This window comes from Schistocerca nitens, chromosome 3 (genome assembly GCF_023898315.1).
Source record: "Schistocerca nitens isolate TAMUIC-IGC-003100 chromosome 3, iqSchNite1.1, whole genome shotgun sequence".
Lineage (NCBI taxonomy): Eukaryota > Metazoa > Arthropoda > Insecta > Orthoptera > Acrididae > Schistocerca > Schistocerca nitens.
In genome coordinates, this window is record NC_064616.1 from 597,117,438 (window position 1) to 597,141,283 (window position 23,846).

Here is a 23,846-nt window from a genome sequence, read left to right on the forward strand (position 1 = left end):
CTTATGTAAGTGTCACTTGTCACAGCCGTACCTAGACGTACCAGGGATCCCATATTATTCCAACTGCACACGCCCCATATCATTACAGAGCCTCCATCAGCTTGAACAGTCCCCTGCTGACATGCAGGGTCCATGGACTCATGAGGTTGTCCCCATACCCGCATACAATCTGAAACGAGACTCGTCCGACCAGGCAACATGATTCCAGTCATCAACAGTCCAGTGCCGGTGTTGACGGGCCCAGGCGAGGTGTAAATCTTTGTGTCGGTCAGTCATCAAGGGTACACGAGTGGGCCTTCGGCTCCGTAAGCTCTTATCGATGATGTGTCATTGAATGGTTCGCACGCTGACACTTGTTGATGGCCCAGCATTGAAATCTGTAACAATTTGCGGAAAGGTTGCACTTCTCTCACGTTGAACTAATCTCTTTAGGCGTCGTTGGTACTGTTCTTGCAGGATCTTTTTCCGGCCGCAGTGATGTCGGAGATTTGATGTTTTACCAGATTCCTGATATTCACGGTACACTCGTGAAATGGTCGTACGGGAAAATCCGCACTACGTCCCTACCTGGGAGATGCTGTGTCCTATCGCTCGTGCGCCGACTATAAGACCACGTTCAAACTCACTTAAATCTTGATAATCTGCCATTGTAGCAGCAGTAACCGATCTTACAAGTGCGCGAGACACTTGTTCTCTTACATAGGCGTTGCCGACCGCAGCGCCGTATTCTCCCTGTTAACATATCTCTGTATTGGAATAGGCATGCCTATGTCAGTTTCTTTGGCGCTTCAGTGGAGCTAAAAGTTGCAAGTTCATTTGTGATTTCTTTATTTTGTTAGCTATTAAACGTTATGGTAATTAAATCAATGTGCGTTACTTCCCTATCTTCCCAGTATTTTGTTGTTTACACTACACTGGTTAACGTGGGGCGAAAATTTGGAGTTAGCATTGATGTTCCTCATTAGGATGTTGCTGGAGTTGTCATCCCTAGTCGTACGTGCATAGCTCTGTGGGTAAGAGTATTACCAGCGAAAGTTTGGTTGTTTAAGCAATTCCACTGGAACCCCCGCCCCCGCAGCCAAGTGATTGTTCGCCGTAAGCCTCCACCGTCGACGAGGACTCGCCCAGGCCAGCGCCCGGAACAGGAAGACGAGTCGACCGTACCGGCACGTAGGCCGCCATTGTTCCCGCCGGACGTTTTCCAGATAGGCCACACTGTCACGTCCGTCTGCACGCAGGACGCTCAGCTGCGCCGCAAGCCCAGGCTTCGCCACTGGGCGTATGTGCGCGTCTAAGCAGCAGCCCGCTCGGTTGAAACAAAGAGCGTTGTTTACTGCCTCGTTCCCTTTTTACACCATAGCATCTTCCGGCTGTTCACCAGTGAAGTATGAAATCTACTACTCTATATGGTGGTTACAACTGAACTTTCGGTACTTGAGCGAGTGTAGACGAAAATCATTTACATTATGGAGACTGGAATAGAAGGGAGAACCGATAGAGGTACTCAAAGTATACTCCGCCACACACTGTCAGGTGGCTTACGGAGTATGGATGTAGATGTAGATACCCAGACTGTTCGCTGCAGGATTTCCGTTGTTAGTAGTATTAGTGTCATATGCTTTCATCCAGGAGTGCTATAGCTCAATTCTTTTATCTTGGCGGTTCGTGCATGCTCGCCCAGACGCGGGAGATTGCTGCGTTGCCAGTTGTACGCGCCAAGAGAAGCAGCGCCGTAGTATAGTTCGCAAACTTGGGGGGGGGGGGGGGGGGGGGGAGCGCGCAGTTTATGAAGTAAAGCCACCACGGCCGCATTAACCCTTTCGCTGCTACAGAGACGTGCTCCCCGCATTCCGCGATGTGCGTGATTTTGTCATCATTGCACTGCTCGCCTGTGCAGACACATGGTGTTTCGACTGCTTTGACACACTTTATCATTCGATTTCACAAAAACTATTTGGTCCAAAAATTTGATTTTTGCACATCTTCTTGACTGATACCTTCCCCCCATAAATGACTTAATTTTGTTTCGATGTTCAACGCAGTTATTGTGCAGCATTAGATGTAGTAAACTATTGCACGAAATTTTGAAGAATTTGCAGAGGTAAAAGTCCGTAGCGTATACTTTCTGTGTGGTCGATTTTAGTTGCCACTAGAAATTTCAAAAAAATTCCTTTCAAACGAATAAAATTCATGAACTAAGACATTTCGATATTGTTTTTAAATAAAGAAAATATTAAGCATTGATGAGGGTTTGAACTCAGAACCTTTCACTTAGCAGACATAACTTTGACCATTACACTAACACAGCTTATCATTCAGTATGGCTCCCGGAGTACTTTAAAATATCACGCACAATACCGACAAACACTGTTGGTATGATTATGAATTATTCACGCTTCGTCGAAATACAATAGGAAATAAACAACTACCGCTGTTCTTTATTGCGAAAAAGCGGTTGGTGAGAATGATACAAACACCTTTCCTTGCTGTCGCCTGAATTAGGAAGCTTATTGCTTGTTTGGTTTAATTAATTAATAAAATATGAAGCAATTGGTATAAGGAATGTTTTTTCCAAATTTTCTATCAAAGAAATTCTGCTATCAAGACATTGCTTTTGTTCAATTACTTCATTTATGACTGAACGTTTCTAAAACTGAAGACACTCGTCCGTGCTCTGCACTGCAGTCGAGCTCTGGCAACGTCGTTCTCTGTTCATTGGCTGACTGTGTTTTGTGACGTCAGATGCGCAGAACGAACCTAAACTCGGCCGCCGTCATAAACGACGCGCACTTTAATCTTGCAAGATTTGCAGGTGAGCTTCTCTGACGTTTCGAAGCTAGGAGACGAGGTACTGGCGGAGGTAAAGCTGTGAGGACGGTTCGCGAGTAGTGCGTGGGTAGCTCAGTCGGTAGATCTCTTGCCTGCCAAAAGCAAAAGTCTCGAGTTCGAGTCTCGGTCCGGCACTTTTAATCTGCCATGAAGTTTCACATTAGTGTCATGACTTGCCGTTAGGTGCCAGTACTAGTAAGGCGACGTGGGTTTGAAACACAAGCATCAGTGAGCATTGCAGCTGCAGATAGTCAACGTGGTCTGGGCAATGTGAGTAGGGTTTTACTCGTCTAGCTGTTTTATCAAAGTGACAGCAATATTGCTGCTGCTCTTCGCCAGTATCGACGCGTTAAAGGAGTAAGGAGATGTTCACTTTCCGCACTGGGGTTGAAGAACGTGATTCGGAAATTCGCATTGGGAATTGCACCTGGGAGAGACCGACGGCCAGTTGCGTCACTAATTGTTGAAGATATTACTGTTCCCATGGCTGAGAATGCCATGAAAGACGACCTCTCTCTATTCTTTTAACACGTCGATACTCGAACACTATTGCTGTTGTTTTGATAAAATAGCCTTATGTGTAAATCACTGATCACCCTGTCCCGGCATATGTTGACTGTCTACTGCTGTAATGCACACTGACGCCTGTGTTTCATCTCCACGTCCCCTTACCAGTACCGACGTCTAACGGCAAATGATGACACTAAAATTACCAACAACGCAAATCTTGCAGTACACAGTGTTAACATCAACCCTATGAAGTTGAGTACCCGAACGGTAATTAGTTTTCCGTCAAACTGGCTCAAGTAGCGAAAGTTTAATTACAGCAATTCAGTACTGAACCTGTATCGATCGGCTCGGACAGATGACGTCGTAGCTCGGCAAACGTCTGGCTCAGTTCAAGTTTTCGATCGTCCCGCGATCTAGCGACGTTCGACGGTACTAGCTCCACGACGTGACTTTATAATTTACGCTCGCGATCGCAAACATAATTCTGCCTAATTCTCTGTGTTCTATGTTTTTCTATTACGCATTTACTTTTTAATTTCTTTTCTTTCCTGTTTCATCTGAAAGTTTGCATCTTGCTTTCAAACCGTTTAAAAGTTGATAACTTTGTACATGTTATGAAGTGTATAAACGACCTGCGCGGAAAACCAGCGCCTCTTGCGGTGATGTCCGAAAGTTACCACGATTATCGACCAAGTTTACGTGGCGAAACTGTTTCGGGTGCACTATGAGGTTATGGCGAGATCCCGAGTGATAGGGAGTTTTGGGCCTCTCTGTTGAGGATGCCACGTTATCGTGCCTTTTTACGAATATGCTGTGTCTCGTATGTAACCGTCTAGGACATGTATGATGTGTAGAATCCATTTTCTGTTCGGATGTTCCATTCCTATGACCTGCTCTCGGTGAAAAAAAAATGGTTGCAGGTAACGACTAGAAGTGATTTTTTTTCCCTTTTTCAGTGGCAAAAACCATTTGGGATTAACTCTGATTTATGTCTCTTCCTAGAGAAATGAAGTGAACACAAAGTCGTTACGACTTTAAATCACAACTTTCGGTAAAATATTTACAACTGTTGACAGAAGGGTAATAGTGCTCCAGAGCAATTACCACAAAGAACATCAAAATTGTGAAGAAGAAAGTTCGTAACATGAAAATGAGCTAACGTTTTATAAGTGAAGTTATAGTGGGACAACCAGCATGTGACCAGATAACAAGAAACGCAGATACCAGCCAAAAACTCGGATAACTATTCCAATGAAGATGCCTTAAAGTAAAAGGTGAAATGAGTCTGGAATAAATAAAATGCAGTGCAGCAAGAAAAACGCGGTTTTAATTTACAAAACGAACATATCTGTGCTTGCTGCGGATGATGGCCAAGCAAACAAAGTAGTGATCGAAATGTTCTTTGCAACGTATCTGGTGAATCATTACACGCTGTAATAAGTAACTGAAATACACACATCAAAAAAAGTCTTGCATCACCTCGGTTCCGAGAGTTCCGGAACTTGAACAGAAAACTGGAATAGAGGTCAACGTAAACATAATTTCTGCCATTTTTATTGCTCATGAAAACCACACATTGCATGTTGTACCACCATACAGCGAGACCTTCAGAGGTGGTGGTCCATATTGCTATAGACACCGGTACCTCTAATACCCAGTAGCACGTGCGCTGATGCATACCTATATTCGTCGTCGCATACTATCCACAAGTTTATCATGGCACTGTTGGTCCAGATTGTCCCACTCTTCAACGGCGATTCGGCGTAGATTCCTCAGAGCAATTGGTGGGTCACGTCGTCCATAAACAGCCCTTTTTAATCTATCCCAGGCATGTTCGACACGGTTGGTTCATCTCTGAAGAACATACCGGCCACTCTAGTCGAGCGAGGTCGTTATCCTGAAGGAAGTCGTTCACAAGATGTGCACGATGGGGGTGCGAATTGTCGTCCATGAAGACGAATGAATCGCCAATATGCTGCCGATATGGTTGCACTATCGGTCGGAGGATGGCATTCACGTATCGTACAGCCGTTGCAGCGCCTTCCATGACCACCAGTGGCGTACGTCGGCCCCACATAATGCCACCCCAAAACAGCAGGGAACCTCCACCTTGCTGCACTCGTTGGACAGTGGGTCTAAGGCATTCAGCCTTACCGGGTTGCCTCCAAACACGTCTCCGACGATTGTCTGGTTGAAGGCATATGCGGCACTCATCGGTGAAGCGTCTGTGATGCCAATCCTGAGCGGTCCATTCGGCATGCTGTTGGGCCCATCTGTACCGCGCTGCATGATATCGTGGTTCCAAAGATGGACCTCCCCATGGACGTCGCGAGTAAAGTTGCACACCATGCAGCCTATTGTGCATCTACATCTATATCTACATGGTTACTCTGCAATTCACACTTAAGTGCCTGGCAGAGGGTTCATCGAACCATTTTCATATTACTTCTCTATCATTCCACTCTCGAATGGCCTGTGGGAAAAAGAAACACCTAAATCTTTCCGTTCGAGCTCTGAGTTCTCTTATTTTATTATGACGATCTTTGCAGTCGTAACACGACGTCCTGAGACTGCACCTAAAGCGTTATTCAACATGGTGGCGTTGCTGTCAGGGTTGCTCCGAGCCATAATCCGTAGGTAGCGGTCATCCACTGCAGTAGTAACCCTTGGGCGGACTGAGCGAGGCATGTCATCGACAGTTCCTGTCTCTCTGTATTTCCTCCATGTCCGAACAACATCCGTTTGGTTCACTCCACGACGTCTGTACACTTGCCTTGTTGGGAGCCCTTCCTGGCACAAAGTAACAATACGGACGCAATCTAACCGCAGTATTGCCTGTCTAGGCATGGTTGATATACAAGCCGTGTACTTCCTTCCTTATGGAGTGACTGGAACTGATCGTCTGTCGGACCTCCTCCGTCTAATAGGCGCTGCTCAAACATGGTTGTTTACATCTTTGGGCGGGTTTAGTGACATCTCTGAAGAGTCAAAGGGACTGTGTCTGTGAATATCCACAGTCAACGTGTATCTTCAGGAGTTCTGGGAACCAGGTGATGCAAAACATTGTTTGATGTGTGTATTATTCCTACTTTTGCTGCGTTCACATTCATGTGATGTTTTTTAACTACAAGTTTTTCCCCTTTGACTGTTAGTTTTAGACTGAAGCGCCAAAGAAACTGGTATAGGCATGCGTAATCAAATACAAAGATATGTAAACAGGCAGAATCCGGCGATGCGGTCGGCAACACCTGTGAAAGGCTCAAAATGGTTCAAATGGCTCTGAGCACTATAGGACTTATGATCTATGGTCATCAGTCCCCAAGAACTTACAACTACTTAAACCTAAGGACAGCACACAACACCCACTCATCACGAGGCAGAGAAAATCCCTGACCCCGCCGGGAATCGAACCCGGGAACCCGGGCGTGGGAAGCGAGAACGCTACCGCACGACCACGAGCTGCGGACACCTATGAAAGGCAACAAGCGTCCGGCGCACTTGTTAGATCGGTTACTGCTGCTATAATGGCAGGTTATCAAGATTTAAGTGTGTCTGAACGTGGTCTTATAGTCGGCGCACGAGCGATAGGATACAGCATCCCCGAGCTAGCGGTGAGTGGGAATTTTCCCGAACGACCATTTCATGAGTGTACCGTGAATGTTAGGAATTCGGTAAAACATCAAATCTCTGACATCTCTGAGGCCTGAAAAAGATATTGCAAAATGAGACAAACGACGACTGAAGAGAATCGTTCTCAACGAGACAGAAGTGCAAGCCGGCCGAAGTGGCCGTGCGGTTCTAGACGCTGCAGTCTGGAACCGCGAGACCGCTACGGTCGCAGGTTCCAATCCTGCCTCGGGCATGGATATGTGTGATGTCCTTAGGTTAGTTAGGTTTAACTAGTTCTAAGTTCTAGGGGACTAATGACCTCAGAAGTTGAGTCCCATAGTGCTCAGAGCCATTTGAACCATTTGAACAGAAGTGCAACCCTTCCGCAAACTGCTGCAGATTTGAATGCTGGGCCATCAACAAGTGTCAGCGTGCAAACCATTCAACAAAACATCATCGATATCGGCTTTCGGAGGCGAAGGCCCACTCGTCTACCCTTGATGACAGTACGACACAAAATTTTACGCCACACTTGGACCCGTCAACACCGACTTTGGACTGTTGATAACTGAAAACATGTTGCCTGGTCTGGCGACTCTCGTTTAAAATTGTATCGAGCGGATGGACGTGTACGGGTATGGAGAACACCTCATGAACCGATGGACCCTGCATGTCAGAGGGGGACTGTTCAAGCTGGTGGAGTCTCTGTAATGGTGTGGGGTGTGTGCAGCTGGAGTGATATGGGATCCCTGATACGTCTAGCTACGATTGTGACACGTATGTAAGCATCCTGTCTGATCAGCTGCATCCATTAATGTCCATTGTGCATTCCGACAGACTTGTGCAATTCCAGCAGGACAATGCGACACCCTACACGTCCAGAAATTCTACAGAGTGGCTCCAGGAACATTCTTCTTAGTTTATGGTGCAAATGGCTCTGAGCACTATGGGACTTAACTTCTGAGGTCATCAGTCCCCTAGAACGTAGAACTACTTAAACCGAACTAACCTGAGGACATCACACACATCCATGCCCGAGGCGGTATTCGAACCTGCGACCGTAGCGGTCGTGCGGTTCCAGACTGAAGCGCCTAGAACCGTTCTGAGTTTAAGTACTTCCGCTGGTCTCTTATCTCACGAGACATGAACGTTATTGAGCATATCTGGAATGCCTTGCAGCGTGCTGTTCAGAAGAGATCTCCACCCCCTCGTACTCTTACGGACTTATGGACGGGTCTGCAGGATTCATGGTATTAGTTCCCTCCAGCACTACTTCAGACATTACTCAGGTCCATGCCACATCGTGTTGCGGCACTTCTGTGTGTTTGCGGGTGACCTACATCATATTACGCAGGTGTACCAGTTTAGTTCTGTCTTCAGTGCACATTGAAATCATCATAAATGTTTATACGGGGTAGCCCGTAATGCACCGACAAAATATCGAGGTTCAAAGCGGTTATATTCTATACACATTGGCGTAAGGGACCTTTGGCCTCTGTGGGCTTGTTCCAGAGTAGCTGGATTTCGTTTGTTTTTTTACGCCCATTTATGATTACGCCTGTACTGCAAAGAAAATATCTGCACAACAGTGCAAATGACGACGGCAAGAGCTGTGTTTCTTGCTTGGAAAGGGAAGGTGCTTCGCCCTCAAACTTGCCTTAAGTTCTGCTCGGTTCTGTCTCGGGCTCGTTTTTCAAGCAGTATTAGTTGTGCGTCAACACTCATACACAGCAGTATGAGTAAGTTTACTGATGAAGAGTTGGCCAATTTGCACCTCGTGTATGGATTCAGTGACTGCAATGGAAGATCAGCACTACGATTCTATGCTGAGCTGATCACGCAGCGACGGCAACCACATCACAGTACACCACCTGATCGAAGGTATCCGGTCACCTGTTAGCGGACATTAATGTGGGCCATGTCCACCCATCGCCTTTATAACAGCTTGAACTCTGATGAGGAGAATTCCAGTGGTTTGTCAGAATGGCAGCCCATTCTTCCTCAAAAACTGAAGCCAGAGAAGGTAGTGATGTTGCACGCTGGCGTCTGAAGCGAAATCAACGTGCTAACTCATCCCAGAGGTGTTCCGTTGGGTTAGTTCGGGACCCTGAGCAGGCCAGTCCATTTCAGGTATGTAATTTCCCACAAAACATTGCCTCACTGATACTGCTTCGTCACAGGGTGCCTCATCATTTTAATTCAAACAATTATGGTCTTCGAATTGTTACCCTACTGTACACAGTAATTAATATTGTAAAACGTGTTCGTATCCTTCCGCATTTAGCGTTATCTTAACCGCAATTTGGGGACCATGTCCCAACCACGAAAATTACCCCTGTATCGAAACACAACCTCCTCCGCAGTTCACTGCTGGCGGCACACGAACTTCTACAGGCATTCGACAAACCCAAACCCTTCCATCGCTTTGCCACAGGGTATAGCATAGTTCACCTCTCCAGGTTCCTCATTTCCAGTTATTCACTGTCTAGTGGTGTCGCTCTTTACATCAACTTAAGCATTGCTTACAAGGGATGCTCTCTATCGCACCCCCCTCAGATTTAGTAATAAGCTGGGCCAGTTGATAGCCCGTCCAATACTGAACACAGGCCAAGCATGAAAACAGGAAGAAAGCATACTGAACTATGGGAAAACGAAGAAAAATAGAAACAGTGGACAGTCCAAATGAAATATATCCAATGTCGAACATCAAACTTGTCGACGTGTCGTAGTTGCGAGGATACAGTGTTGGATTGCGACGCGGGAGACGCGGGTTCAAATCTCCCGTGTCCGGTCATTGACGTGTCTGTTCGCTGTATTCAAATTTGTGTATGTGTCGTGGCGTAATGTCAGTTTTCAACAGCGACGTGTAACAAAGGGACCTCCAGACGTACGTACCTCCTATTTGTTCTACACAGGTACCACATGTTATGCCTCTTGCGTTCTGTTTTGGAAGTTTTGACTTTTGAATTCCTTTGTGCTAACATAGTTCACAGCCGTTTATTTGTTGTTTTCATTTCTGTGAGAGGTCTATTCGGCTTCTCGCCTGCTGTGACTATTCATCACATTTACTTGCGACGGTAAAATATTCTTACCGCATGACTCACATTCTGTGATGAGGTGAGATCTCTCACAGAAATGAAAACAACAAATAAATGAGTGTGAACTATGTTGCAACGAAGGAATTCAGGAGCCAAAACTTCTAAACGGAACACAAGAGGCATAACATGTTCGTGTGTAGAACAAATAGGAAGTACGCAGATCCCTTCGTTACACTTCGCTGTTGCAAACTGAAAATGGCTCTGAGCACTATGGGACTCAACTGCTGAGGTCATTAGTCCCCTAGAACTTAGAACTAGTTAAACCTAACTAACCTAAGGACATCACACACATCCATGCCCGAGGCAGGATTCGAACCTGCGACCGTAGCAGTCGCGCGGTTCGGGACTGCGCGCCTAGAACCGCTAGACCACCGCGGCCGGCTGTTGCAAACTGACATTACGCCACGACACATACACAAATCTGAATACAGCGAACAGACAAGTCAATGACCGGACTGAAAGTTTATAATTTTGTGTAGAAAAAAAATCGCAGTGAGGAAGATTTGATCCTGGATAGTTGGAGCCCAACACCGTGACCGCTCAATATGGCACATATTACATTTGACCCGTTCACTGTTTCGATTTTGCTTCTTGTTTCCACAGTTCAGTACCCCTTCTTCCTGTTTTCATGCTCGATCTGGGTTCAGTTTTTGACGGGCTTTCCAATGGGCCAACTTACAACTAAATCTGAAGGGGGTGCTATGGGGATGGTGCAAATGGCTCTGAGCACTATGGAACTTAACTGCTGTGGTCATCACTCGCCTAGAACTTAGAACTACTTAAACGTAACGAACCTAAGGACACAACACACATCCATGCCCGAGGCAGGATTCGAACCTGCGACTGTAGCGGTCGCGCGGTTCCGGACTGTAGCGCCTAGTGAGAGGTGCCATGAGCCCCCTCTCATATTTCTATCTTACGATTCTCCTCTCTAGTTGCATGCGGTGGAGGGTTGCTTTTCCTTAACACGCGTACTTCCCACGCAGCGTCTCTCGTCACCCGGGTGGGCCGGTGACAGGCGGGCTCTGTGGAACTGGAGAGAGTTAAGCCGACGTGTGTGAGGCAGTCGAGTGAATGCTTTTCAGACGCCGACATTGTCAAGAGACGCCCGCTGGGGTGTGAAGTAGCGGCTGGGCTAGAGGTTCCGTTACTTCAGAGAAACTTTGCGAAAACACTTTCTGGCGGGCTACCAGCGAGGCGTGGGAATGACTTGTGTACCCACGCAGTTGTGGCGGGAAAATTCCCGCACTTTCTGCAAAATCAGCACAGAAATTGGCGCCAAGAATCTCCATTGGTGGAATGGTAGTGCTCCGGCAATGGAGTGGAATTTCCGCCGGTTTTCGAGTTGCTGATTGGAACGTAACCACGGCCACTGTCGTGGGGGCGGGAATGTTCGGTGTTCGGCCTGTACGGGTGCTCTGAGTAGTCGGCAGTCGCCTTTCGGTCGAGGACATCGGAGCAACCAGCCCTCGCCTGCGGTACGCCAGATCGTGTTCTGGGAGATAAGAAGACTGTTGGTAATGTACGTCCGCAGCACCGGCAGATAGGGATTTTCCTAGGTGATAATCAGAGCTCAGCAGAGCGCGCCTGTTCATCCTTTTCTAACTTTGTTCAGTTTCGAGTAGCAGCAATTACTATTGGGTTAGCTGTGTGTCTCTCTTGAGATTTGAGTGGAAAGGAATTGGCTCCACATACCACTTCGTCTTAAACCTCACGATCTAAGTTAGGGACAACTTCACCTTTACTGTGTTTGTATGAATCTCCAATTTTAGCCAATTTGATGTTTTATATTTCCTGTGTCTCTTTTACTATTCTGCATTTAATCTTAATAAATCATATTGTTATTTTGGACAGAACTTTCTTTCTGTTAATCAATAGAGCAACCCTATCATTCCTCACTATGCTAATGAAACCTTTGTTTATTTAACTTATTTATCAAATTAAATTATTGCAGGTGCCAAACTCTCTTCTACTCCACTAGCAGGGTTGATTAGAGTCAGTTCGCGTATTTGTTTTATCCTTGTGCAACAGCAAAAGTCGGAGTTAGAATAGGGGGGGCTTAGAGCATGATTTACACATGTGGATTCTAGTAGAATTTAGTGATAAATACACTACTAGCCCCGGCACCTCGCATAATATGGCGACCCTTGGCCTCGGATCTTTCCTGTGAATCTCTGATAAACAAACAGGATTCTTAGTAGGAACATTCAATTTTTTTTCTCTCTATTTTTTTTAATGATTAATACCCAAGTTTTTTTTGGTAGTTCCGCGTTTAGTTTTAAGTAGCGGCGCATGACTACAGTTTTTGTTTTCAGTGTATATATTTTTTGTTCATTGTTTTTTTTGTGTTTCGCTGATGTGGTGTCTGTACCGCATCGCACTTTGTCGGATTTGTGTGCGGTTTCTGTACCACATCAAATTGTGTTTGTGATTACAGCGTTGGAACAGCGTTGTTGAAATTTTATGTTTATGTGTAAAAAAATATATGGAGTAGATTAATTTTATTGTGCATTTTAGATGAATTTGTTTTTATGAATGATAACGAGAAGTAAGGCACGACTATTATCGGGCGAAGCTAAAACAAAAGAGGATAGCATAATGGATAAGGGGCAGTTTACTGACGGGAATAGGTTCGGAGATGAGATGGGCACATTTTTAGCAGGACAGGACGCCAGGGGCATTGATGAGGAAGGTGATTTGGACGCGATCTCAGAGCAGCGTTGCGGCCGTGATTATGATAGTGAAGTAGAGGATGAAACAGAGACAGGCACACAGGTCGAGACGGTAGCAGAAGTTTATAGTCAAACGAACGAGTGCAGACAGAGGCCAGCTCGGTCACGTCAGAGCTCTAGCGCCCAGGTGTCCAGAGTTACATCGCCCATGTTTGAAGAGGATCAAGAAGATGACGTAAACCCAATACTGAGCTTCCTACGATCAATGAAAGAAGAAGCTGACGAACAGCGTAAGAAGCAGGAAGAAGCTGACGAACAGCGTAAGAGGGAGAAGGAAGAAGAGGAGAAACAACGTAAGAAGGAGAAGGAAGAAGCTGACGAACAGCGTAAGAGGGAGAAGGAAGAAGAGGAGAAACAACGTAAGAAGGAGAAGGAAGAAGCTGACGAACAGCGTAAGAAGGAGAAGGAAGAAGAGGAGAAACAACGTAAGAAGGAGAAGGAAGAAGAGGAGAAACAACGTAAGAAGGAGAAGGAAGAAGCTGACGAACAGCGTAAGAGGGACACTGAGGCAATAATCTCGCATATAGGGGCAATTCGTGGGGAATTATTAACAATAAAGAAAGAATGTGGAGAAGCAAAACAAATGTCAATGGTAGCACAAAAAGTAGCAGGCCTAGCCAAAACTGCAGCAACAGGGGCAATGAAAATCGCAAGAGTAACTTCTAAACTCGCAGGGCGCTTGCGACGTGCGACACAAGTCCACTCGAAATCCCTAGCGGCCTTAAAGACTCAAGGTAATATTGCGGTTACGAACATCACGAAACGAATGAAAGAAGTAGAGAGTCGGATAGCAAAACTAGAGCGAAATGGGCACACGAGCACTGCGCGTTCGGATACCAATGATGGAGCACACAGGATTGTGTCTCCGAGGAAAAGCCCGCCGTGCTCTAGCCCAGTGACAGCGTGCGGAACAAACAATGCACACGCAGAAACAGCGAGTAATAGCTCCAATAATTGCAGCCCACTTAGAAGAGTGAATGCTGAATGCCACTTCCACTGTGATACAGACGTAGCACATCACAGTTATCAGCAAGATAGATCAGGACACTCCGCAGACGTGCAAGTATCGGAAACGAGTGACAACACCAGTGCGAGGATCAGACATGATTTTGATCACAATCACTTCCTGTCGATACTGAAATTCCAGAAGTTCAAAGAAAATGGAGGGTCGATGCATCCGAAGAGCTGGGTGATGCAGTTTACAAATTCATTACCGGCATCATGGCCAACCCAGGCAAAATTAGAATTCATGTGTGGACACATCGAAGGCCAAGCCGCGGAAAAGATGCGGGGTGTGGCAGTGACGTGTCGGACTTATCAGGAATTTGTTGGTGCATTCCTGCGGACCTACTGGTCAAAGGAAACGCAAGATAGGATTAAAGAGGAAATAATATTTTGTCCTGAACTGGAAGTGTCCGGGCATAGGAGCGCAACCAAATTTCTTGATGATTTACTCAAGAAGAATCAATTTTTAGATAGTCCATATAGTAACGGAGAAATCATTAAATTTTGCTTTTCCAAATTGCCAGTTAGGTACCAACAGACACTTGTCGGCAAGTGTGGAGCTGACATAGAAGCATTCAAGATTCTATTGCGCGAACTCGAAGTAGTCTTTGATAAACAAGACGCAAAGGACAGGAAGAAGGGGCAAAGTAACAAATACCACCGGCCAGGAACAGAAGACGACAGCAGATTGCATAATCGCACTGGTCAGTTAGGAAACCAGGGTTACGGAAGTCAAGGTTACGCTATTCAAGGTTATGGAAACCAAAGACACGGAAACCAGAACGTCAGGGAGCAGGGTCAATCTAGACAAGGAATCTGGGATAGAAGGAATAACGAACGGCAAAGCGACCGTAATTGGAGAGAGCGAAACCAAGGACAACGGTGGAACCAGGAGATTGAAACCAGACCCGCAAATCCTAATGCACGTCAGAGGAGGGGGAGCCTAACTAGGGATTGACGCCAGACTAGTGCGAACACAGGCCGCCGGAATTTCGCACGTAATCTCGGACCTGGCCAACTACGGATGATACATTACGAAGATTTATCAGAAATCCTGCTCGAGGAACATAAAGCAACTCCTCGACATGATCGGCAGCCTCTTATCACAGTAGCAATAGCTGAAAAGAGTCTGAATGCGATAATAGATAGTGGAAGCTACATAACAGCAATATCTGAGGCAGCATACAAGAGGTGCTCTCAGGAGATGGACTGGCCTGTCCTATCGGTTAAGAAAACCAAAATAAAAGGGGCATTAGCGGGTAAATGTACGGAGGTCACCCAACAAACAAGACTGGAATTCTCCTGCCAAGGACACAAAATAGAGTCTAACTTCTGGATCGTCCCAAATCTGGCGATCGACATGATAATAGGAACGGACTTCCTAAATGAACATGAAGCGATAGTTGATCTAGGACGAGGTGAAGTGGTTTTGAGGAAAGGGAATCCCGTCCACATTAAGTTCGACGATCAGCTGATCCCAGCTCAACTACCGTCTAACTGTGTTCGGATAAACTATGCGTGTCTGAAAGACAGAAAGGAAGAACAGGACGACGTTGCGGATAGGGGAGAGGACACGGATGAGAATGAAGTCGGAATAATGGGAGAAATAAAGGAGAAAATAGGAGAAAAAGTGGAAGCAATAAAGAATATAAGGGGCGAACACCGCAAAGAACTTCATAAATTACTAGTAGAACATGCGGAGGTCTTCCTTCCCAAGACAGGATCAATAAAGAACTTCCAATATGAATTTCGTGTACGTCCGCACAACCAGTTTCGTGTGCCACCCTATCCAATCCCCTTGGCATATCGACAGAAAGTAGCAGCTGAAATTACGCGAATGCTGAGTGAAGGAATAATAGAACCTACGGCTTCAGCCTATAATAACCCGTTAAGAGTAGTCGAGAAGGCAGATGGTAGTATTCGTTTAGTCTTGGACTCGCGACAAATTAATACCATAATAGAACCCGAAACAGACAGACCGGAACGATTAGAGGAACTCTTACAAAACTTCCATGGAATATCAATCTTCTCATCAGTTGATCTAAAATCGAGTTTCTGGCAGATCGAGCTCCATCCAAATTGCAGACAGTACACAGCCTTTTTAGCATTTGGAAGATGTTACCGGTTTCGTCGTCTACCATTTGGTTTGAACGTTTCATCTGCCGCATTCATTCGGGGGCTGGACGGCATACTAAGCGATAATTTGAAACGTCATGTCACCAGCTATGTGGACGATTTGCTGATCGCGGAGAAATCTTGGGGAGAGCACAATGCGGTCCTCGGTGAACTCCTAGCGACATTCAAGGAATACGGTGTGACTATCAATATCGAAAAATCGAATTTTGGGACGTCCTCTGTGAAATTTCTAGGACATATCATCACGGGTGAGGGCATTGCGCCAAATCCCGAAAAGATCGAAGCGATTGAAAAGTTTCCCATTCCTACGACAAAGAAGCAGTTAAGGGGGTTCTTGGGGATCATAAATTTTTACAACCGCTTTATACATGTCAAAACTCAGAGCAGTCCTCGGTTGCATCAACTTACAGGAAAGAAGATTCCTTGGGAATGGGATGAGGCGGCCGAATCCGAATGGAAAACATTAAAATTCGCATTATTACAAGCACCCATCCTATCACACCCTAATTTAGCTGAAGAGCTTTGCATAGTAACGGACAGTTCATACTCCGGTCTGGGTGTCATGGTGTTCCAAGACTATGTACATGAAGGAAACAGGGTGTGGAAGACAATTGCGTTTGCTAGCAGAGTACTAGCCAAGAGTGAGAGGAATTACTCAGTAACCGAGTTAGAGGCGCTGGCTATTGTATGGGCGTTTGAAAAATTCAGATACCTTCTGTTTGGTCGCCAGACGAAAGTCTACACAGACCACAAGGCACTCGAGTTCTTGATGACTGCAAAGCTTAATCACAGGCGGCTCATTAGGTGGGCATCATATCTACAGCAGTACAACTTTTCGATAGAATATATCCCCGGCAGTCAGAACATTATTGCAGACGCCTTATCACGGTCACCGATCGGATTTGAGCACAACATGGAAGAAGATCTAGAGGAAAATCACTACTGCCTTTACTATATGCAGAAAGTAGCCTTTGAGAATTTTATTACCTGTAGTATGCAGGACATCAAGAAGGAGCAAGACAAGGACCCTGCCCTAGTGTTATTGAAGCAGAAATGGATAGACAGAAGACACGCCACCATCAGGCAGTTCTACCTCTTGCGTAAAGGCATAATTTTCCACCGAAATTATACCAATGACACTGAATGGGGGGTATGCATCCCTGAACACCTAATAAACAAGGTTATATGGCATACTCACCTTAGCTATGGACACTTCGGACCACGCAAGTGCAATCTCAAGCTAAGGACCATGTGTTACTTTCGAAACATGGAGCGTCGAATTCGGAGGGTACTGTCGGTGTGTAAAGACTGCCAAAAGGCTAAGCACACCACTGTGAGCATGCAGGCACCATTATACCCAATCGTACCGACCAAATTAAGACAATTAGCAGCAACAGATTTGATGGGACCTTTGCCAAGAACAAGAAGAGGATATACTTACGTATTAGTGTTTGTTGAACTAACGTCCAAATACGTTACCTTTACGCCACTGAAGAGGGCGACAGGACGAACTGTATCACGAGCCCTCATCCGGGATTTCCTACCACAGGTTGGTCATGTGAGTAGAATCATTTCTGATAACGGGCCACAGTTTAAGTCAAAAACATGGAAGGAGACGTTGCGTCGATGTAAAATTGATCCCATTTTTATATCTTCACACCATCCGAGCTCGAATGCTGCAGAACGGGTTATTAAAGAACTCGGAAACTTGTGCCGGTTGTACTGTAACAAACAGCACACGACATGGGACGTTTTCCTTAAAGACTTCCAGGAGGTGATCAATGAGGCACCCCATGGGATAACAAAATTGGCACCCATTACAGTACTAAAAAACTGGATTCCTAAGGACTTGATAACCAAGGTCGTAAACTTCCCACCAAGGGCGCGAACGCAGCACCAAGCCATAGTGGATTTGGCTCTCAAGAGGATACGGGCTGCAGCAGAGGTCAGGAAGAGACGTGCCGACAGGGGAGCTCGTCTACGACACTTCCAAGTTGGACAAAAGGTGCTCGTTAAGTCTTTCCGACTTTCGAACAAACAAAAAATGAAATGCCAAAAATTCTATTCTGTTTACAACGGCCCGTACCGTATAAGGAGAGCAGCTCACCACAATGCTTATGAATTGGAGACGCTGAAAGGAAAGAAGTCCATAGGACTCCACCACATATCTCACATAAAGGAGTTCGTAGAATAGTAGTAGTGTAAGAAATGTACATAGTAGAATAGGCAAATATATGAACCTTTGTTCGGGGAACAATAATCGTTACATTAATAGATTAAGACTGCTAAAGTATTAACACGCTGCGTTGTCTTGCATAAGAATTTACTGCTGCTATCCTCTTTTTGTTTATGTTTGCGATCTCCAATGTCGATGGAGTAGGAGACACTACCTTTTCATGAGCAATGTTTTTGTCCTTTCCTATCTGGTGTCCATGTTAAGGGATAAGGATGAGTGACGAGACGTCGCACAAACGGGCGCATACAAGAACGTGCTCTTAGAAGCGTTCTGAGAGGTCGTGATACGCTCCATAGCGGCCACAACCAGTTCGTGAGACGTTAATACCAATGCTTGCAGGCACGCGTCAGTGCACTGCACGATTGTGGTATATTGCGCGATTTCGAGGGTGAATATGGGCAGTATAGTTTTTGCAGAGCTGCGCCGGTATCGTTGTCTTGCAAGTCGGGGTGAACCTGTGAGCATTTGACTCTAATGGTGCCCTAGACGAGAGAAATGAGGGCATAAAAGCCTACCATGCTAATGTGCTGGTTGGGGATTTAGCGTGCTGCTCGTTTTTGTCACAGATGAATCACCAAGGAATTGTACTTGGATATTCGTGACATACTGTGTAGCTGGCGTGTGTTGGGTGTCTGAATCCTCAACAGGAACCAGTCCTGGCTTGGTCATATTACATTGCTTCTGGAAAGGTGTACTTCGATCGCGAAAACCGCTTCACATAGAGAAGGAAGTTGCAACTATAAATTTATTGTCGTGTATAGCCATGGCTAACCCAGTCTCTGGAGTTTCAGTGAGGCGTAATGAAAACTCGGAGGTCATGTCGTACGGCGCGCACATCACTGTCGTCAATAGCGGCGAGCAGCAAGACATCTCAGCGTAACAGGAACTATGTAAGGGTATTGTATAAGGTAAATAAAAAAATAAATAAATAAATAAATAAATAAATAAAATAAAATAAATAAATAAATAAATAAAAGGGAAAGTACGATACTAGGATAAGTTGAACTGTAGGATTTAACAATAACTAGATTAATATTGTGGGGGTTTTCTACCACAAGTGTGGCGCGCGCCTGTTGAGTTGCTATTTTTCAGGTCACCAAACCACAGACCCGAGATGGAGGGACGACGGGCGAGCGAAAGTAGCGTAGTTGCATGTTCTTTATAGCACAGTAAAACTTAGACCTGCATAACAACATAATTTAATTAAAAGACGTAGAATGTAGATCGTTGGGATATGGTAGTTAATTCTTGAAGCATGTCTACTGTCGATCTATATAATTAATAGTAATATTAGTGCGGGCCCGCACATTTAGTTGTTCATCCATTACAAAGCATCAGTTATCACACACCATGTACATACTGAGATCGGTCTCTACACATATATCAAAATAAATTATTTCCATGTCTAGATTAGATGTTATAATGATTGCCATAGATTAATAACTATAAAAGTAAAATAAGAGTGTCTGAAATGACAGACCATCAATGTTTCATTATGTAAATTTATTATAACATAGAAGGTCATGGGAAAAAGTTAGGCATAAGACTTTTGTAAGAATTGTACAGATGACGAGGAACGTGGCAATGCAGAGGCCAGCCAGCGCAAAAACAAGAGGTCTTCGGCTACCTGCTAGAGGGCGAGCGTCCCGTCCTACACGCTGACAGTCACCCGGCTGCCTACCTGAGGGATTACACGGGACCCTCGCCCCGCCACAAGCGAAAGTGGGGCTGGCCGTTGACCCTGACACGCGACAGCCTGCTAGCTCTCCGGACGCGGCAGCCGCTTGGAGGGATTCCCTGCGGCAGACCACGTTGTCGTGAGTACACGAAGAACATCACATATCGTGTCAGAACCTGCGCCTCATGTGCCTCAGGACAGAAAGGGACGCTCTATACTCACCTGTTTGGGTTTTTACAACTCACTAGCATTGGCCGATCTGCATACACAAAGCAGTATCGTGCCACACTAACAAATGTATGGTCTCATGTCTTACTTCTCCTCTCTATTAGAGAGCAGTTTTTAACAATAGTCGCTCCTAGTTCGATCCTGTATGGATGACCTCACACACTTGTGGAGTCACTCCACGTGCCATCATCCCTCGTCGAACTGCAATATTGGGAAACGTAAAGTTCTGTCCAGCGAGAGAAGAGACCTAGACTAGTGATGTATCCCAACAAGGAGATCTCAGAGACAATTAATCGACGTGAGGAGAACCTATCACTGTGTCTTCCTACCGTACTGCCGTGATCATATGCGTGGGTCTGACTACAATCTCAACAGCGTACTGCAGACACTCCAGAACTCCCTATTGCTGTTGCCACAACGTAGCAACTACACCCGACGTTTAGCCTTATGTGATGTCAGTACGGTGGAATTTGTGAAGTGCCACGGATATTTCTAACAATGTGTTTTAGTGCCTCATTCTCAGCACAGTCGTGAACTTTGTGCAATGTGCACGCACAATTTGATGCCCCATGAACCTTGTTTTTTTTGTTTCTCTTAAATTTCTTTCTCTTATGTTGTTACTGTAATGTATGTTATACCTTGTATGCGTTTGTGTTTTACACTGTAATTCTTATTACAGATTACTGCATTGTTCTCCACACCATGTTTTTTTTGTATTTTGTGTTTATTGTTGTGTGTATGCAAACAGTGTGCCTGAAGTCCCCATAAACTGAAGCAGATACCACCACTGTCATTGTGAATGGACCATCAGTTCAGGGAACATTTTGTAAAGGTTATTCTTGCTGCAGGGAGACAGAATGAATCGGAGGTTGTAACTAGATTCTGAAAACTCACAAAGAGATTGTTAACTTAAATATTATCATGTGTGAGTGAGGTCAGGTTAGTTTAATGATTAAAATTGTTGTAACATCTTGGGCATTTAATTGCGGAGCACTCCAACTCTGATTGTAAAGAATAAACTGCTCCATATTTGGCTCAGATGCCCGGGCCATGTTTAGAGCGTGAATGTCTGCGTGAATCGGTGTTTGGAAGGGGCTCCCTGGGTATGGATGTGTGATGTGAGTGTTAGTGTTCCATATTAAGAAGGTGAAGTTGGCTACATCATAAATAATCCTCCCTCTATGAGTTGCATTTTTCAGTTGCAATGATCTTTTTTATAGAGTGCGGTATGTGGAGTCACTTTGTAAGATTGTTCTTGGGCGATTGACTCACTACCTTGCTCCTAAGTGAGCCAACCGCTCACCAATTACAATCTAAAATGGCGTAGGGGCAATGAGAGGTGGCATGAGCCCCCTCTCATATTTCTATCTTACGATTCTCCTCTCTAGTTGCATGCGGTGGAGGGTTGCTTTTCCTTAACACGCGTACTTCCCACGCAGCGTCTCTCGTCACCCGGGTGGGCCGGTGACAGGCGGGCTCTGTGGAACTGGAGAGAGTTAAGCCGACGTGTGTGAGGCAGTCGAGTGAATGCTTTTCAGACGCCGACATTGTCAAGAGACGCCCGCTGGGGTGTGAAGTAGCGGCTGGGCTAGAGGTTCCGTTACTTCAGAGAAACTTTGCGAAAACACTTTCTGGCGGGCTACCAGCGAGGCGTGGGAATGACTTGTGTACCCACGCAGTTGTGGCGGGAAAATTCCCGCACTTTCTGCAAAATCAGCACAGAAATTGGCGCCAAGAATCTCCATTGGTGGAATGGTAGTGCTCCGGCAATGGAGTGGAATTTCCGCCGGTTTTCGAGTTGCTGATTGGAACGTAACCACGGCCACTGTCGTGGGGGCGGGAATGTTCGGTGTTCGGCCTGTACGGGTGCTCTGAGTAGTCGGCAGTCGCCTTTCGGTCGAGGACATCGGAGCAACCAGCCCTCGCCTGCGGTACGCCAGATCGTGTTCTGGGAGATAAGAAGACTGTTGGTAATGTACGTCCGCAGCACCGGCAGATAGGGATTTTCCTAGGTGATAATCAGAGCTCAGCAGAGCGCGCCTGTTCATCCTTTTCTAACTTTGTTCAGTTTCGAGTAGCAGCAATTACTATTGGGTTAGCTGTGTGTCTCTCTTGAGATTTGAGTGGAAAGGAATTGGCTCCACATACCACTTCGTCTTAAACCTCACGATCTAAGTTAGGGACAACTTCACCTTTACTGTGTTTGTATGAATCTCCAATTTTAGCCAATTTGATGTTTTATATTTCCTGTGTCTCTTTTACTATTCTGCGTTTAATCTTAATAAATCATATTGTTATTTTGGACAGAACTTTCTTTCTGTTAATCAATAGAGCAACCCTATCATTCCTCACTATGCTAATGAAACCTTTGTTTATTTAACTTATTTATCAAATTAAATTATTGCAGGTGCCAAACTCTCTTCTACTCCACTAGCAGGGTTGATTAGAGTCAGTTCGCGTATTTGTTTTATCCTTGTGCAACAGCAAAAGTCGGAGTTAGAATAGGGGGGGCTTAGAGCATGATTTACACATGTGGATTCTAGTAGAATTTAGTGATAAATACACTACTAGCCCCGGCACCGAAGGGGGTGCTATGGGGATGGTGCAAATGGCTCTGAGCACTATGGAACTTAACTGCTGTGGTCATCACTCGCCTAGAACTTAGAACTACTTAAACGTAACGAACCTAAGGACACAACACACATCCATGCCCGAGGCAGGATTCGAACCTGCGACTGTAGCGGTCGCGCGGTTCCGGACTGTAGCGCCTAGAACCGCTCGGCCACTTCGGCCGGCTGCGATGGGGAGTTTCCTTTGTTACTGACTACGGAAATGCGTGACTTCTGAGTAGCTGTTGAACCACTATACGCCGTTCTTTTTAACTCCCTACGCACAGCCATTGTGCCCTCTGAACTGCTGTTAGCGCGTTGGGACTCCCGAGTGATTCCTTCCGCTGACTTCATGCGATTTTGACAACCACCCTCTCCATTGCTCGACGGTCCCTGTCCTTCAGTCTGCTTGGTCTTGATTTACCGGGTAGTTGCTCCTTCGCGTTTCCACTTCACAGTCACATCGTTACCAGCCGACTTGGGCAGCTGTAGAAGGTTTGAAATATTCCTGATGAATTCGTTACTCAGATGACATCTACATCTACATCTACATCTACATTTACACTCCGCAAGCCACCCAATGGTGTGTGGCGGAGGGCAGCTTACGTGCCACTGTCATTACCTCCCTTTCCTGTTGCAGTCGCGTATAGTTCGCGGGAAGAACGACTGCCGGAAAGCCTCCGTGCGTGCTCGAATCTCTCTAATTTTCCATTAGTGATCTCCTTGGGAGGTATAAGTAGGGGAAGCAATATATTCGATACCTCATCCAGAAACGCACCCTCTCGAAACCTGGACAGCAAGCTACACCGCGATACATAGCGCCTCTCTTGCAGAGTCTGCCACTTGAGTTTGCTAAAGATCTCCGTAACGCTATCGCGCTTACCAAACAACCCTGTGACGAAACGGGCCGCTCTTCTTTGGATCTTCTCTATCTCCTCTGCCAACCCGACCTGGTTCGGATCCCACACTGATGAGCAATACTCAAGTACAGGTCGAACGAGCGTTTTCTAAGCCACCTCCTTTGTTGATGGACTACATTTTCTAAGGACTCTCCTAATGAATCTCAACTCAAAACAAGCAGTAGAAACACTCGCTGTGTGTAGTCTGGCGTCATCTTGTTCAAATGTAAACGCAGGGTGACTTGTCATGGATGGCAACGAAACTATTCGTAGAACA